At 37.3% G+C, this 18,012-nt stretch overlaps 1 protein-coding gene across 1 annotated transcript in view; it reads right to left on the reverse strand.

The window, feature by feature from the left end:
* LOC149082539 (uncharacterized) overlaps positions 1-13,589 on the reverse strand; it is a 56,187-nt gene extending 42,598 nt beyond the window's left edge. Inside the window, exon 1 of the mRNA XM_089236882.1 lies at positions 13,325-13,589. The gene's annotated coding sequence lies outside the window, so the exon portion shown is untranslated. The remainder of the gene's footprint in view (positions 1-13,324) is intronic.
* Between the last annotated feature and the right edge of the window lie 4,423 nt (positions 13,590-18,012).

Genomic DNA, 18,012 nt, shown 5'->3' on the forward strand with positions numbered 1-18,012 from the left:
CAGGCCTATTTCCAATTGGCACAGAAAAATCAACAAGTTGAAGAAGGTAGCAGTCATCAATTATATTATTGACAATTTTATACAAAAAGCGAAGGTAACTTCTTCTTCGGCATTCCAATGATTGGAAATGGAAAAAACGTCGCAGTTCAGTTGTACTTACGTCATTGATGTAGACGTGAAATTGCCTGTAAAACATGTAACGTAGAAATCTGTTCTGGACTCTTTCTAGTATCAATGAGTCTAGATTGTTGTGAGGACTCCATATAATAGTGCAGTACTCTAGTTTCGGGAGTACATAAGTCCTGAAAAGTGCCGCGATTGTTGCGATTGATTTGAAATTATTGCTGCTCCTCACAACAAATCCTAGCAGTTTTAAGCATTTATTGGTAAGATCATGTGTATGATCGGTAAATGCAAGCTTGGAGTCAAAGAAAACCCCAAGGTCTTTGATTACGGAAACACGACTGATCGAGACAGCATCAATGGTGTAGTCGAATTCGGTCGATGACAATTTTCTTGTATAGCTGATAACGTGGCATTTTTGAACATTGAGCTGGAAGAAATTAGCCCCACACCAATCATGGAGAGACTGTAGGTCTCTTTGTAGAGCCATGCAATCTTCTAGACTCCCAACTTCGCGATAAATTTTCACGTCATCAGCGCATCATTCAGTGCATCAGACACTTTGATGCACTGAAGCACCGAGGAAGGTCATTCACGAATATTAAGAAAAGCAATGGTCCAAGATTCGAACCCTGGGGAACACCTGATCCACTGACATACTTTGTTGAAATTGCGTTATGAAATAAAACTTGGGATGTTCTCAAATTTAAGTAGCTGGTGAACCACATGATAGAGTTCTCGGACACATTGAAAGAACTGAGTTTGTAAAGTAGTGTCTGGTGATTTATTTTGTCGAAAGCCTTAGTGAAATCCGTGTAAATGACGTCTGTTTGCTTGCTGGCGTCGATTGACTTAGCAAGATCGTGAGTGAGATGAACAAGATTTGTTTCAGTAGACCGATTCGGCAAAAACCCATGTTGAGATGGAGATAATTCTAGACGGATATGGTTGTACAATTTGCAATATACGATGTGCTCGAAGAGTTTAGACACTGCGGATAAAATAGAAATGGGTCTATAGTTGGTGACTTCGGATACTAGACCGCTTTTTAAAACCGGAATGACATTTGCGAGCTTCCAAAAAGATGGGAAAACATTTTTACGCAAGGAGAGATTAAAGAGAATTACGAGCGGTTCTGAAAAAATATCTCCACATGCTTTGATTATGTAGGCTGGAATACCATCTGGGCCTATGGATTTGACAGATTTCATATGCCGTATAGCGCCGATACTTTCAGTTATTTCACCAATGTCAAAAATATCAAGTCTATTAGCTATCTGATGTTCACTACTGTAGTCTTCCCAAGATGTACTTTGAACCTGAGAAGAGAATACAGACTGGAAGTACTCGGCGAATTTGTTTGCAATTTCCTCATCCTCCGAAAAACTCATTCCTTCATAATTGAAGTTACTCGGTGTAAGTTTTCGTCGTTGAGATTTCATAAAGTTCCAAAATGTAGAATATCATCTTCAATGCGGCGATAATACGCGTCCCGTGCACTTCGGATCAGGGATTTAACGAGTCTACGTTGGTCACGAAAATTGTTAAGATGCAAATGACCATTACTAGATAGAAGTTTATTTCTAATTGAATTTTTCTTGCGTATTGCCTTGATTACATTAGTGTCGAGATAACGAGGAAAAGATTTTTTGGAGTCACTTTTTCGAGGGACAGCAGAGTCAAATGCAGCGAAGATTAAACTATAGAAGCAAGTAAGAGTATCGTCTATTTCATAGTGAGCTCGAAGGCAAGACCAGTCTGTTTGATCTAGAAGATTATATAATAAGAAGAAGTCCGCCTTACGAAAGTTGTATTCACTGCTAACGTACTTTGTAGCAACACCCCGAGAACTATTTTTTACACACTTACTACTGTAATGCACTTTATAGAAATTTGAAAAAATATAAAAAATATTTTGTCATTTATAGAAATTTTCGAATGATTTCAATAATGCATTTCGTCTATTTTGATAAACTGAATAAGAACTTGACATCCATCGAGGCAATCAATCCTCCGCCATTTGCGTAAATTTCGCGGTTTTCGTATCCGCGGGTTCCTTCCCAGTTTTTTGCGAGAAATTGCAGTGCTAATTGTCGTATCGGAAAAAAATATAAATTGCACGTGATAGATACTTTAAAAACCCCTCCTGAAGTTTTTGTTAGTGCTTAAGTCTTCTACATGCCTTCTAGCTCCACATCTAGCATTCAGCTGCTTGTTCGGATGTTATTTGGACATTTATGGCTATACACATTACTCAATGATGATTGTGCAGACATTCGAAGAAGATGCAAATCCAAGAAACGGCTTAAATTCATGGATGAATTTCACCGATGTCATCAGAGCCATTGCTAGAACTGTGAAAGCTATAAAGATGGAAACATCTCGTATTGGAAGAACTTTTGTCCGAAATGTGTGCCGTCTATTTCTACGGAGCCAGCTGAAAAGGTTATGAAAGATATTGTTACGTTAGCAAAGCAGGTGGGTGGAGAAGGGTTCAATGAAGTGGACATGGGAGAAATTTGAGAATTAATTAACAGCAATTCAGAAATAGACAGGGGAAGGATTTACTGACTGGTGCTCCTGAAACCGAAACGATATGCCATGATGATCAAGATTAAGAAGTGGAAGACAAATTCATTATGAGCGACACAGCACAAGGGCTTCGTAAGTTTCAATCGGCAAAGGATTGTTTCCATGACATAGACCCATTTATGGTACGTTTTTACACTTGTAGAAAAATTTTAAATGGAGCCTTGCTATCATACCCTTTCTTTCTTTCAAACGGAACATAGTCAAAGCTCTATCGTCTTTAGCCAGTTTTAATCATTGCCCCTGTCGAAGGAAGGAACCGTGTTGGAAGTCACCATGCCCTAACAAATTAACTGAAACAAAGAAGAAAGGCTAATAGACATTATAATATTCTTTCAGAAAACATTGCCGAAAATCATTGGACACCCCCCCCCCCACTTCTGCTGCACAAAGCAGATATATATATAAACGAGATGTCTAAAAATGCTAATTTCATGGTTTATGTTATTCTCGGATTTTCGGTATTTATGGTCACCCCAGAACGTAACCCCCGAGGGATGACAGTATTTTCATTTTATCATATCCTTTCAGCAAAAAAAAAAAATAATAATACCATACCCAGTGTGTAAATTGCCACAAGACTGGGATTGTGAACCGTTACCACATCATTAATGAACGAAAACTACGAAACGAATACTCGGGCCTCACGAAATCTCCAGTAATGTCAGCTAACGAGAGAATTACATCATTGAAATCGGAATGCTAGCATGATTTGCAAGATTGAATCATTGCTCCTCAAGAATATATTCGAGAATTTTAATCAGTATGTGTATATTCATAGCCACCGGACATTATTAATCTATAATGACAAGAGTGTGAATTCGCCTTTATTTCCGTTTCGCTGAATTACGTCAATTCCTGCCGTTTCCTATAATTATACTTCAGTTGCTATTATTCGCCATATGGACGACAGCTGCGAATAGCAACACATCTGCCAGCGAGATGTTGGCCATTTTTTTATTACTCTATTATTCATAATGATATCCCGAATGGATTTAGAAAAAAAAAATGTGTCGGTGCTATGCAGAATATTTTACCAAAAGTCACAAACCGTAAATTTCCATACGTTTAGTTTAATACGGAAATATACAATAAGGAATTGAAGACATCGAAGGAAATTGATAGAATACATGAAGAATTTCACGGCGAGTGTCCAAAAGGAATGCAGATTGTCGTTTGATTATGAAATTCGAGTAAGATAGTAGAATAAGTAGAATAAAATAAGCGTGAAATTTATAATGAAATTTGATACTGAACTAAAGACGGTCCCTTATTAGCGTTAACTTTTTTTGGGAATCGAGAGTAGTTTTCAACTAGAAATAGTCAATTTTTCTGAATTTTTTTAAACTATTTACGAATTTGTGGGAAACTCTGCGCATGATAACCGGTAAATTTCATAAATACGCAATATATAAGCAAAATGTACTTTTCACACTCAACTTAACTCACATACTCCCGTTGATTGCGTCGACTTCTGTGAGTGGTTGTATGATGTAAAAAAACCGAATGTGATATTGTTATTATTATTCTACTAGCTATAATACCCGGCGCTGCCCGGGTTTTCTTAGAATGGGTCATAGAAATGAATATATACTTTTCTTTCCTTTTTAAGGGGCGCTCTGTATTTCATTCCCAGCCCCCCCCCCCCCCCCTGAACTTCAAGTTATCCATCTCTGCCTGTTTCAGCTTTCAAAAATGCTTAATTAAAGCTGTGGAATTTTTTCGACGTACTTTTTATGGGCCCATAATTAATTTTAAAACAACCTAAACTATATGTGAATTTATGCAGTTCAATGTTAAAAGACAATACGGAGACATTAGTTTTCATCCTTGAGAAGATGTAAATAAAAAGTTGAAATCAATGTTATTACATGAATACCCAACTCAAAAGTAGGTCCGGCTAATTACTTCATATTCAATCTCCTGGGCTTCGTATATCTCTAAGCAAACACAATATTTCAGAAATCGGGAATTCTATACAATTTTTAAAATTATTGATGTGGCGGAAAACCCCACCAAATTTCAGCATTTCTACAGTAAAATCGGCAATTTTAACAGTGATTTGTATGAGTCTCACCCTTTTCCTGACGCTCAAAGCGATGCTGATGATGATTATGACGTCTATTCAAAAAGCCTCACTACTGAGAGTATTCAAATGTAATTGTATTGAATAGTAGTATTGTGTAGTATTGAAAGTATTGGCAAACCATTATAAAGGCATAAACTATTATACATATACTAACAGGATTAAAGAAGTGACAAACCATTGTAAAGGCATATACACGTCTGAAACGCATTGCTAGGGAACCACGGTAACCAAAGTAAACGTTCGGAAAGTGATTGTTGAGGCCCAAAAACCATTGTTGCCGGACAGTTTTTTGCCCATTTGGGGCATTTGCCCTGGTCTGACGAAATTTTAAAGTAGCCTATCGTTCAAGTCGGGTCCCATTTGGTATATATGCAAAATTTGGCGACGATCGATCTAAAATTGTAGATTTGTATAGAGAACATACACACACACACACAGAAAATCAATTTTATATATATAGATAGATTTCATACTTGCATTTATTATCCACTAGAAAATGTTCTGTGTGTGATCACACATTTTTTATTTTTTCTCAGATAGACGAAATTTTTTTATCAACTTTACTCGTATTTAACGAGTTCGCTATACAGGGTGCATAGGGGGAAACCCCCCCCCCCCCCCCATCCTGCAATAACTCGATAACCTTTGAACTTAGAAACAGACTTTCCATTGGGGAAAAAGTATCCAAATAATGTGTAGACTATTGAAGAATACCCCTTGAAGTATAAATGACGTATCAATAGTACTGTTACTGTAATAAACAGTACTGTTACAGTTACAGTAACTGTAATAACTAGTAACTGTATTATAGTTATTAAAATAAAAAGAAGTTAACTTTTTGTTTTCTCACCCTGTCCTAAAAAACCCAATAAGAAAGTTGTTGCCCCCGAGAAAAAAAAATTTAAAAATTAAGTTCAATATTCTCTGAGATATTTGAATTCGAGAACCACTGAAAAAATGACGAAAAGAAATCGGAAAATATGAAGCGTAGAATGAGCTTCTCTGTTTATGCGGTAGCCCACTTTCTTCCATTGGGAAACTTACTTCAGAATAGTGTGCCCCCCCCCACCCCATTGTTCTGAACGACAGAAAGAACTCGTTTAATGCGGTTCCGAAATAGGAATGGATAGAAATTACTGAAATGAAATTTATTCCATGAATCATTCGTCACTGCTAGCTATCAGTCTACCCTCGTTTGCCCAAAGTGACGAAACTCATAAATCCACAGGTACATATAGAGCGAGGGGGGGACTAGAAAGGTCAGTGAGTGACCAAACGAGTGTCCAGAGAATTTTCACGGATGTGAGTGACAAAAAGAGTGACCTAGAGAGCAAGGGACCAGATCAGTGAGATAACGAGCGTGAAAGCATGTAAATGACAAATAGTGACCTAGAAAGCGAGAGAGACAAGGTTGGTGAATGATCGCAGGAGTGTGCAAGTATGTGAAAGAACAAGAATGGCCTATAGAGCGAGGGGGACCAGGTCTGTGAATGACCAAAAGAGTGACCTAGAGAGCGTAAGACTCGGACGGTGAGGTGTATTTGAAGGGACTAAGGCTTATTCACTAAGCGATCCCAGGGCTGAAAATTTGAGAAACGACTGGTTTACAAAAATTATACAAGAATAAGAGAAGGACGGCAACATCCGTGTAGCCCACAAGCGGTAAAGCCACAAATCTACCACTGTCAATGGTAAATACACAAACATTCTTGGTAGGCTTTCACCCGCGCACACTATGATAATACTCATAATAATAATAATAAACACCGAGCGAAATGGAGTCAAAAACTCGGTTCGCCACGGCGGCGCGACGCGGAGCTTTCCTAAATGCACTGTAATTATCTCGCTGTCACAGTCCAGCACCGCTGCCACCCACACCGCTTCTTCCAATATGTACACTGTGTGTGTGTGTGTGTGTGTGTGTGTGCATACGTTTCTTTTCTCTCTATGAGTTTGAAGCAGAATGAATGCGGATCACCATTCCCCCCATTTCAACTCTCATCCATTAAGGTTGATTGCGAAGCACTTGCTTTCTCCGGGGCTGCGAGTCACAGATCACTCATTTAGGTGGCTCTTTCGTCCGTCCTTTCCCACCTCTAGGGACCACTTCACAGGTCAACAGAGCGTGGCACCCCTTCCAAAAAAAAAAAAAAAAACTATGCGCTACTTATCGATACGCAAATACGTTTATTCTGGTTTTCATTATCCACGAGCGGTCATGCTTACTCATACACTTCCACTGTACAGCCGAAGCTGTGGTGCAATTAATTAAAAAGCGAGGTGGAAGAAATTCAACCCATTCACCACACAAACAATTTGAACAGAATCAGTATATATGTATCGGATTCTCTGTAATTATCCTATACCACAGTGTTTCTCAAAGTGTGCGTCCCCAACCTCTGTCAGGGATTGATGAAAATATTTATTTGTGAACTTATTTGTACTTTGAAGTTGTTCTTTTTTATATGAAGAAAATATCTGCCAAACTATTTTGTGGGAACCGCATATGAACCATGAATCGGGTAAGGGAGCCGCTGGGAACTAACGTATAAGAACCACTGCTGTACCATATCAGTCATAGGGTGTGTTCTAGTATAAGGAACCTCCTAAGTGGTGGAGTGGTAAGATGCTTGTCTTCCACTATGAAGATCATTGTCATGGTCAATGGGTTGGAATCCGGGCAAGATCAGAAAAAAGTTCATTACCTACCGAGCCTGGGACGACCGCCGTTAGATGGCGCTTTCATTCCCTACCCAACTCCACTTTTGGAAATCGCCGTACGACGATATATGACCGGAATCGGTGTGAGGTAAATTAGCACATAGGTAACCTATACGCAGTGGATCCCGCTTATAGCATTTTTCAAAAAACTGTCATGAAAAAACGTTGTAAACACTTTAAGCGGGTAATCTTAATGAGAATTACTTAGAGTTGAGGCCACGAAAACGTGTCGTAGTAAGCGGGAAAACGTTATAAGTGGGAACTTTATAAGCGGGATTGACTGTGGACCCTCTCATTAGAGGAAAGCAATGGTGACCCGAATTATTTTTCCGTTATAAATTGAAAGCCAGACCTTTTCGAAAACGTAAGATCATGTAAATATTTAATACATTCCGCTGAAACATTTCGACCCCAGGGGTCCTTAACCTTTTTTCAGGGCGACCCAAATTTGACGACACGATCAACATCGCGATCATTCGGCCTATTTTTAATTTAAAAAAATTCTCATTCAACATACTCTCCCCCCCCCCTCCCCCGATTAGCAAAATCTCATGCTTTCGAAATTATTCAAAACAACTACATGGCTTCTTAATGGGTGAGCCGGAGGGGCAACAGGGCCTGAGTTCACGGACCTTCGAATAGAACAGGGCCCCCGAAATTATTGAAAGTTCTCACTTATTTCAAAATTATATCTGTCATAAATTATTTCGTTCATGCATTCTGGGATTATTATCTTTTTTTTTATAACGCGACCATCACGCATTCTCAAGAGATCTGTCCAGGGAATTCGTTAGTATACATACGTGCCCGAATCGGGATTCGAACCCAAACCTGCGCCGTCAGAAGCTAGCTCCCTAACCACTGGACTGTCAGGCGACAAACATTGCTTCTTTAATTCTAGAATCACGAATTTTTATTAACTTAGGAAGTATTTCATTAATCTCACCGACTTTTGTTTAGTGAATATTCATATTGTTCTATATATATAAATATTTCTCATCATTCTCCTGTGTGCGCATTCTATAATAATAACAATTAGGTTGTTTTTTTGGTTGCCGTTTTCTCCGCAAAAATACCATGTGTAAAACAATTTACTCAAGAGCCCCGCATTTAGACCCATCGCATCGATGAACAAACGATAGTTTTATATAGCCCGCAAATTAACTAGATTTCAGAATGAGATCAGTGAAATTTATTATGCACACAACTAAGGATAGCTTCGCGTAAAAAAGACCTCACCATTATATATAATTAAAGCAGATATGTTTAAATATATTTCATCGATGTACATCATCGAAAGAGTTATCCAGCCTATACATTGCATAAGGACCCAAAATTAATTCTAGATGAAATTTGATGTGCAAGTTGAAAAGATTTTGCACCTATTTAGAATTTGAATAACAATGAATGGGGTGACGGTAAACAATTAATGAAGACTATATAGTAGAATGTGAAATTGGGGGGGGGGGCGGAAACACAAGAGAAAGACTAAGCTATGAAATTTCACATGATCCTCCCAAGGTCAGGAAAGGCTTATGGCAGAGAACCCACGTGACAAGTAAACACTGCTATGAATTTACACAAATTTGAATTAATGTTCGTACAAACTAAATAATTTTTTTTGCCATTACAAGGCAATATTGTAGTCACAAAAAGGTCAACAAAATATTGAAAGCCGTTTGATTTCTTGCCAAAAAATTTTCTTTTCTTTTTCAATTAAAACAAAAGGAATTTGTATGGTGTATTTCGAACTGAACGTGAAGCTGTGATACAATCGGCCCCGCTCGATCGGGTAACAGATAATCCCTTCTCTCATTCCCAGCTTATACTGATATAATATCCTCTGGAACAATAACTTCTCCCATAGAGGCAACGTTGACATGGTTTACCGATGTCAAATGTAATATTTTTTTTTGCTTAATTTAATATCAAAATTAATAACTGTAATTTCATATCAACCACTATGCACATAATTTTTTCATGGAATAAAGCAAAAATTTAGTAAAAAATGTAAGCATGTAAAATTTATGAAAAATTCAGAGTTAATGCCTTGCAATGTTAAAGTTACCTTCAATACATTTAATTATTTTATTTTTATTCTCTGTTTATACCATAGAGAGCGCGAACTTTCAAATAAAAGAAAGAAATCTTGAGAAATCTGCACAAACGCCGTGGCTTCATGCAATGTCTTAAAATTAAAAATTACGTGAAAAGAAAAAGAATTTATGTTTAGGAAACAGATTGAAAGTTTTGGATGCACTAAAAATAATAAGAAGAAATGGAATTTCCAGAGTAAGGAATTTCTCAAGCTCGGGTATCAAGCATTACAAAAAACGTGGATGCAATTGAAGATTTGCGAAGTAACGGAAGCTCTATCTGAAAATGAGACAGAAAATCTAATTTCAACGGTGTCCACTAATTTTTATTGCGATGGTTTTATACTGAAAAGCCGAAAATTGCATCAACCAACCTCGCCATGATTAATCAAGTAAAAAAAAACCCCCATAAAATTACCAAAGATTTTGAAAATTCCGAAATGTAAAAACATATAAAATGATATACAATTGACTTATTTCAAATTTGTTTTGCTCATAGTTTTGTTTGTATGCACTATCGTATGTTGGTATAAAGCTTAACATATCTTAGATGTATACATATATATATATACACAGTATGTGAATAGTATTTTTAATTATAGTTCTATTAGAGCATATTTTTCACCGTGTAAACAGGTATGGGACCTTCTAAGGCATTTGTAGGATTCTGGGAATGTTTAAAAATAGTTATCGTGAATATCTCTGATCCTGTATTTACGATTATTTTCTGTATTTACAATAATTAATAATTTATACTTGCGAGCACGGGGCAAGGAGGCCACTACTATTAATCTTTGCTAATTTTTCCGACACACCCCTGCCTCTTTTGAGGTAACGGAAATAAGTTGCTTTTTGCATCAGTCCGGGGTTGTACGCGGTTCTACCTATCTGTCTACCTACGGTAATTTCCACGTATAATAATTCCGCGTAACATTTGCCGTTTATTATCTGTAGCGATTTTTTGGTTTTCTCAGTGTTTTTGAATTAAAAATAATTTTCCCCAAGATATAACAAACAGATGGCGTATAGATACGATCAGAAGAATTATTTCTTCAACGGAAACCAAAAAAATGCTTTCATTTCTATGAAGATAGCAGCCAATGAAATGTTGTTGATATGAATTGTAAGTCGAAAATTACGGAAATATCTAAAAAAACATTTCTAGAAAAAAATATTGCTATATCGGCGTTTATATAAGGATACACTGTAACTAAATCTATACATCAGCGGTTCTCAACCTTTTCCGACTCGCATAACACTTTTTAGAGTATAGTTTCTGTGGCGGAGCCCTGTTTGACTGGAGGAGCTCTTTTTAGTATATAATTTATATGGCAAAAGCCTTTAGGTCTCTTTTTTTATTTATTTACCAATTTACTGATTTATTTTATTTTCTCCTCGAGTGGCTGCGAAGCCCCTGGGAAGTGCACATGGAATCCCAAGAGCTTATAATTTTACGCGTATGTCTGAAATAAAATTGCATACGTAAGGCATACGACTTAAACATTTATGTATTTTATCACATGTATTACAAATTTTTACATATATAAGTTTCTACTTTAAACCTTAAATTGAGAGAAAAATCAACATAAAATAAAAATTTTAGCATTTAAGAGTCAAGGAATTTCGGAAGGGGTTGGTTGACACGTTTTTGTAGGAAAAAAGACTAATTTTTCTATTCGCTTCTGTATATCTGAATATACTACATGAGAAATACATGGTTAAAAATTCCGCTTTCTATATTTCTTCATTATACCGCTTTCTATAATTCCATTTTGTATATTAGAAATTGCATCTTTTAGTGCCATTTCATTGTAAAATACAGCTACCTTAATACGATACTTTTTTTTTTTATTGAGAAAGAGCAGAAAAGTCTGTGCAGTTTTTTGAAAGCTGCTGAAATTTTACGTGTTCAAAGATTTATAAAATCGCTCCGAATTGAGGGAATTGGAAGTGAAATTCAAGATAAAAACTATTTGACATTGCCATGAAAGATTTGATTCGTTTATAGATAAATATTAAAATCAAAGGCAAACTGTATAATTTTTCCGTTATAATCGACTGTTTTAGATAATCAAAAGAATCTACTTTAATCAATTAAATTGCTGTGCTGATGTATTGTTTCAATAAAAAATATGTTGACATCACCAATTTGCATCCGTTTTTTTAGATTTTTTTTTTCATAGGGATTAAAAAAAATAAAAAAATAATTTTACAAGTAAATTTCGAAAATATTTAGTTCTATTCCAACCGCTCTGAAAAAAAAATCTGGAGATAAGACACCCGCGGTATATAATCCACACTGAGAAATTCATGTATTTTTCAAACGTATACGGATTTATACGCAGGAAAATACAGGGTTAACATGAATGAATGATCCAATTTTAAAAATTTATATTGTCAAAACTGTTACACATCATATAGTCAGTGATACATGAAAATAATAAGAAGCATTACAAGTTTGTTTTTTTTTTTCGTTACAAATGTTCGATGTGTGTGTCGTAACACGACAAATATATAATCTGGTAAAGTTCATTCCTCATACTTTGCAGTTTTGTACTGTCAATGGTTTTTAATGCAGCACCGATGTGTTCTTTAATTTCACTGCTTATAAACCAACATTGTCGAAACCACTTATTGTGAACTTGAAGAACGCATCAGAACCATTAACAGTTGAGAAATGAAAGAATTAAGAACCATTGACAGTGTAAAACTGAAAAGTGTGTGGAATGAGCTTGATTACAGATCAGATTATTGTCGTATTCAGAAAGGTTCACGCATTTCCAACATTTGTCACTGAAAAAAAAAAAATTGAAATGTTTTTCCTTATTTTTATGTAGCTCACTGATTATGTTATGTGTAATACAGTCGATCCAGTTTATAACGTTCCAGCTTAGTAAGACTTATTTCCGTGGTCTCAATTCCAAGTAGTTCCCATTCAGCTTTTTAAAGCGTTTTCCCGCTTACAACGTTTTTCCATGACGGTTTTTTGAAAAAATAAAAAGCGGGATCCACTTGCAGTTTTGAAAATATAAATTTTTAAAATTGGGTCATTCATTTATGTTAGCCTTGTAGCCTATATTAACCTTTTAACCGCCAATGTTCCAAATTTGGAACATCAGTGTTATTAATTAGAAAAAAATATTTCTCGTTGATGAAAGCACTTGATTTCCCCGCCCTCCCCCCCCCCCCCGAACGCGTGAGATTCCGAACTTAGTTCATAAAACAAAAATTTCATGCATTCGAGCAATTCATGCCATAAATTCAATTTTTTTTAAATCACCTCATTTTAAGGAAAGAAAATAAAATTTAATTATTTTGTTTTTAATTTTAATGTTGTTTCTATGGACATGGACAAGTCCAGAAAACATACAGGAAAAATTTTTCTTCGTGAAATTTTTGGTTGGTATGGCTAAACTTAAGGATCCGAAGAGAAAATATAACGGGAAGAACAATAATTAAATTCCAAATCATAGCATACATAACATTATTTGTCCTCAGTCAATCACGAAAACACTATACAAATTAGAGTTTACAATTAAATAACATATTTTACAATTATTTGAAAGAAAATGTTGTAAAATATGTTATTTAATTGTAAACTCTAATTTGTATAGTATCCAGTAAATCTGTATTCGGCCAGTACAAAGTTTTAATCCAACTGAACATGAACAGCATCAAAAATAATAACGTAAATGATAATTCTTACCTTTCAGTGTTATCCCGTGTCGAAGAAAAATCAATCTAAAAAAATCTTTCTGATGCGTCGATATTTGACAAAAATTTCCGATCCCATAATCTTCATCGAACAATTTCCGGGGAAATAATGACTTCTATGCAGTTCATGGTTACGTCATCCGGTTAACATTTAAACGATTTGAAATTGCTAAATTTTAGGAAATTTTTTTTTATTCCTAATGATACATAGCGGAGATATTCCCTTCTCTGGAAAATGATCCTCACCCCCAGATTCAGATGCGGGCTAGGTCGCGCAACCAGCAAAGATCGGATTGGATGGCTCTGGTCCGGAGGCGTTTGGCGAACGATAATCTCCTCCAGGGTTGCTATCGCCGGACAACGACCTGCGCCAACTCCCGCCAACTTTGTGATATCTAGTATAGGATAGTATGGGACAAAAAAGTCGCCAGAATCCGCACCTACTGTAGTGGTTCCGATGGTTCATGGACCTTCATTTAGGGCGGGATGCATCAAGAAGCACTGGAGCGGCATTTCTTTTACCCCCTTTTTTACTTATTTTTGTTTTTTTTTACATGAAATAACATTTTGAAGGGGGGAAAAAACATGAAAAAAAGAACTATCGAATGACTGTCGGTTTTGAGGTGGTAATTAATTTTTCTTTAGGGATAAGCTATAACGAGCGACACCCGTTTGTACTCTCCTCCTCATTCATCTTTTATACGAAATATGACGCGAGAGTTTCGTAATAAAAATTGTTTTGACCATATGTTCTGTCTAACTCATGGCCAGGGCAGCAACTAGATGCTTGGTCACCCGAGGCAAGCGCGCATTTTGACGCCCCCCTTGTAATATTGAAGTTGAGGTTTCGGAATGAAATTTGCGCGTCCCCTCAGGTCCAGCGCCCGGGGCACGAAACCTGCCTGCTCGCCCCTAGTTGCGACCCTGCTCTCATATATGACTGTTTCTTTCTTCTCTTTTAATAATAATTTCCGTCGTAAGTAAGGCCTTACAGTCGAGTGAATTACAGTAGATCCCCTTTACAATGTTTTCCGAAAAGCCTAGTTGAAAAAAAAAATGTTTTAATGCGAGAAAACGCTATAAACGGGAAATCTCGATGAGTATTAGCAAGAGCTGGGAACACAGAAATAAGTCTTAGGACTACTAAACGGGAAAACTTTCTAAGTGGGAACGTTATAAACTGGATTCACAGTAGGGATTTTCAAAATCGGCTATGTGTCTATAGAAATAGTTTTCAAACTATTGTCCCTCACTTGCTCTATTCAACGTTTATCCGCAGCTCTCCAGGATAGTCTAACAGAGAATCACTTCAAAGCACTAAACAGGGGTGTCATGCACTGTGCGATCAAGAAAATATAATCACGTTTTGAGAGATCGAATCCGATTCTCTAACCATTTAAAAGACATTGACGAGATATCTCGCCTCCTTAAAGACCTCTTATTTCAGCATTGACAATCCCAGATATTTTGCAAATATTATTTCTCAATGCAACACCATTTCCTATATCCATTTCTTTGCACCTGCTGAAAATTGGAAGAAAGCCTACTCAATTAAAAAATATATATAATATTTTGTGAGGGAGGGGGTTAGTGATTTCTGTTTTACCGCTTAAAGGGTAAAATGGATAAACCCATGGCCCCCACATGGGGGGGCTGCCAGGGCTCTAGCCCTGGGGCCCGGAACGATTATCATTTTTTTGTTTTTTCACGGTATAAATTAGCTACAGAAGGGGCCCGCAAAATATCCCAGCCTAGGGCCCCCGCTACAGGATGTGGGGGCCATGGATAAATCGTACATATTTCCGACTCAAATTCTGAAGTAGTTCATATAGATCAGTGTTTCCCAAAGTGGGCGATGGAATGATCCAGGGGAGCGATAGAAGCTACGGACTTAACATAGGATTTTATGGGTTCACTTTAGTTGAGGGGGGGGGGGCGATGAGAGGAAGAAAATTGCTGATGAAGGAAGCGAGATGGAACAAAAAGTTTGGGAAACTATGATCTAGATAGACGAAAACGGGAACCTCTCCAGCTTATTATAGTCAATAAACGTCTGGCACAGGGATTTCTGAATAATGTGCCACTGCGCTTTAAGGTACCATGATATCTGATGGATAAATGTTTCAGGAGACATCTTGAGAATGACATCAGATTGGAAATACCAATTAAGACAATAATTTGCAACGGTGTATCGCGTAGCACTTAAGGGTGCCTAGAGATCGTGCTGCGCGTCTTGCAGTGGAATCTTCAATATTCAAAATTAAATTCAGAGCTTAATAACTAACGTTCTACGTTTAATACACGAAGGTACTAACACTATAAGGTAATAACACCGTATTAAGGAAGAAAAAAAAATCTCGAGCCGTTGCGCACATAAATTTTACGAAAAGATTTCTCTATTCACGAAGAGATTTTTCAAGAAAAGAATTTGCCCAACTAAAGAATGGGAAAAGATTTGGTCACCCAAGCACGACTAGATTGATCTAGGTCACACAGCGTACGACACTATTTGGTCAGAATGATCAGCTCTAGTGAGAAAAATGGACTATCAATGAAAATGGGGCAGAGCTGCAGTGCAAGTTTGATGGAAAAATTCATTTGGGGAAACGACAGTTTAACCCATTAATTGGCAAGCAGTGAAATATCCAAAGATGAAATTTTTTTGAGAGGTTATATTATAAACAAATGAGGTAACCTGAATGGTATTACAAGACAAAAAAAAATATCACCCATATTCCAAAAAATAAGGGATCTTTAGGGAATCATCACTGTATTTATGACTTACGTAGATTTGAATAGTATAGAAATGTCATTCATTGTTTACCAACTTTTCCCACCGTTGTCGAAGAATGCACTCCTACGCGTGACATTTCCCTCCAAAATTCAAGGGTAAAATTATCTTTTCTTGTCAAGGAATAGCAGACGTGCAGGCTTTTGAGCCCCTCTGCTGGTAACTATAGGAACTTCATAAACATCTCAAAGCAAAAAACAAATTTCAGGAGTTGCTTAGAAGCATTGATGCCGAAACGAACTCAAAATGTAAATTGTCTTTACTTGAAAAATTTTAGAAAACCAGGTTGCTTCAGAGCAACACTACTAATTAACCGAACATGCACCTCGTACGCATTCCACTGAGGAATTTCTGACGAATCTGTACATGTCGGAACGTGCTGTGTGAGTGCATGTATACGCATGACCCTGACGTATAGTTGTTAGAGTTATGTGTTCCATATTTTGAAGTGAAGATGTCGAATGCTTGAATTTTTCGTGTTATGTAAGTATCATGTTGAAGGTCTGCCTGTTCTCTGCAGAAAAACTTTTTTCAAATGGGAGACTGGCTCGCATTCGCGTCTTGAAGTTGAAAAACCGCAGAAAACCAACTCCAGCCGACCAACACTGTGCGTCAACGGGATCCGACCATAGGGTTTTAAGAGCCACACTTTTTTTTTGAAACCGAGCACAACTCAGGTCTATCGCCATGGACAATTTACTACCTAGTGAGTTGTGCCGGAAATATAAGTGTGTGTAACTAACAGTCTGAGTGCGTAGTGTTGTGTCTTATTTTTCAGTGCTGCCATCTATATTTCAGAAGTGAAGCGAGTGCATTGATTGGATAAGTATACCGTTGTAGGAATGCTGCCGTCTCTGGCGAGACTTTTTTAAACGGGGAGATCGGTTCGCATTTCCGCCTTGAAGTTGGGAGCCACAGAAAACCAACTTCAGCCGACCACCGGCGAGCACAGCCGACTTCCGTTGACGCACAACGTCAACGGAGTTCGAACCTGAGGATTTCAAGAGCAACACTGCCAAATAAAGGGCAAAAAAATAATTTTTTTGAAAGAGGATTCAAGATGAATTTTTTTGTTGCGTTCTTGTTCCTCTATCAGTTAATGTGGGCTCAAATCCTTAAAACTTCGCCAAGATTAACGATGATGCAATCAATCTTCCGAATTTTCATGTTGGTTACCTCCACCAAAGTACAGAGACAAAATAAACATACAGCTTAAATAAATAAGTTTATTTATGCGTGGGGTAATATTGTACATGTCACTTTGAATCACGCCAAGTTAAATTCCACAGTTCCAACAGGTATTCCAGAAAAACCAGTTATTTCCAGCTCCCCCAGAAATGAATATCATCATTTCATATCACAACCTGCCAACTCACTGGTCACTCGCCAGTGTCAATATGCATAATTTTTTTTTTTTTTCGAATTTCCCAAATATTTTCCACGTATATACCAAGGGAAAGGGGGGTTGTGTTCTCCTCATCGATCACTGCACTAATTCACCATCCACACCTTATCTGCGCAAATCCATTGACACATAGAGAGGCCCACACTAATGTTTTTCACCGACGACGCTGCCGCCGTCATTTTCATACATGCTTGAACGTTCGTGGGACATGAGATGAAGGTTGTGGAGGAGGAGGAGAGATGGATAGACGGACATTTCGAGGATTTTAGGTCGTGGCTGTTCCGTATCTTTACTTCGAATATACGGAGAGAGAGAGAGAGAACAGTCCTAGGGTGGTCAGTCAATACAACAAGCACGCACATATACGCATTCATACACATCCACATGCATGCGTTTTGGTTTTTTTTTTATTCGTTTTGTTTTTTGCATTTTACTGACTCCCGTCTGTTCTTGGACGTTTGTGAAAGCAAGGGCGAGCGAAATA

This window comes from Pholcus phalangioides, unplaced genomic scaffold, assembly GCF_987345545.1.
Source record: "Pholcus phalangioides strain wild (caught in Gottingen) unplaced genomic scaffold, Ppha-v1.0 ptg000009l_1, whole genome shotgun sequence".
NCBI lineage: Eukaryota > Metazoa > Arthropoda > Arachnida > Araneae > Pholcidae > Pholcus > Pholcus phalangioides.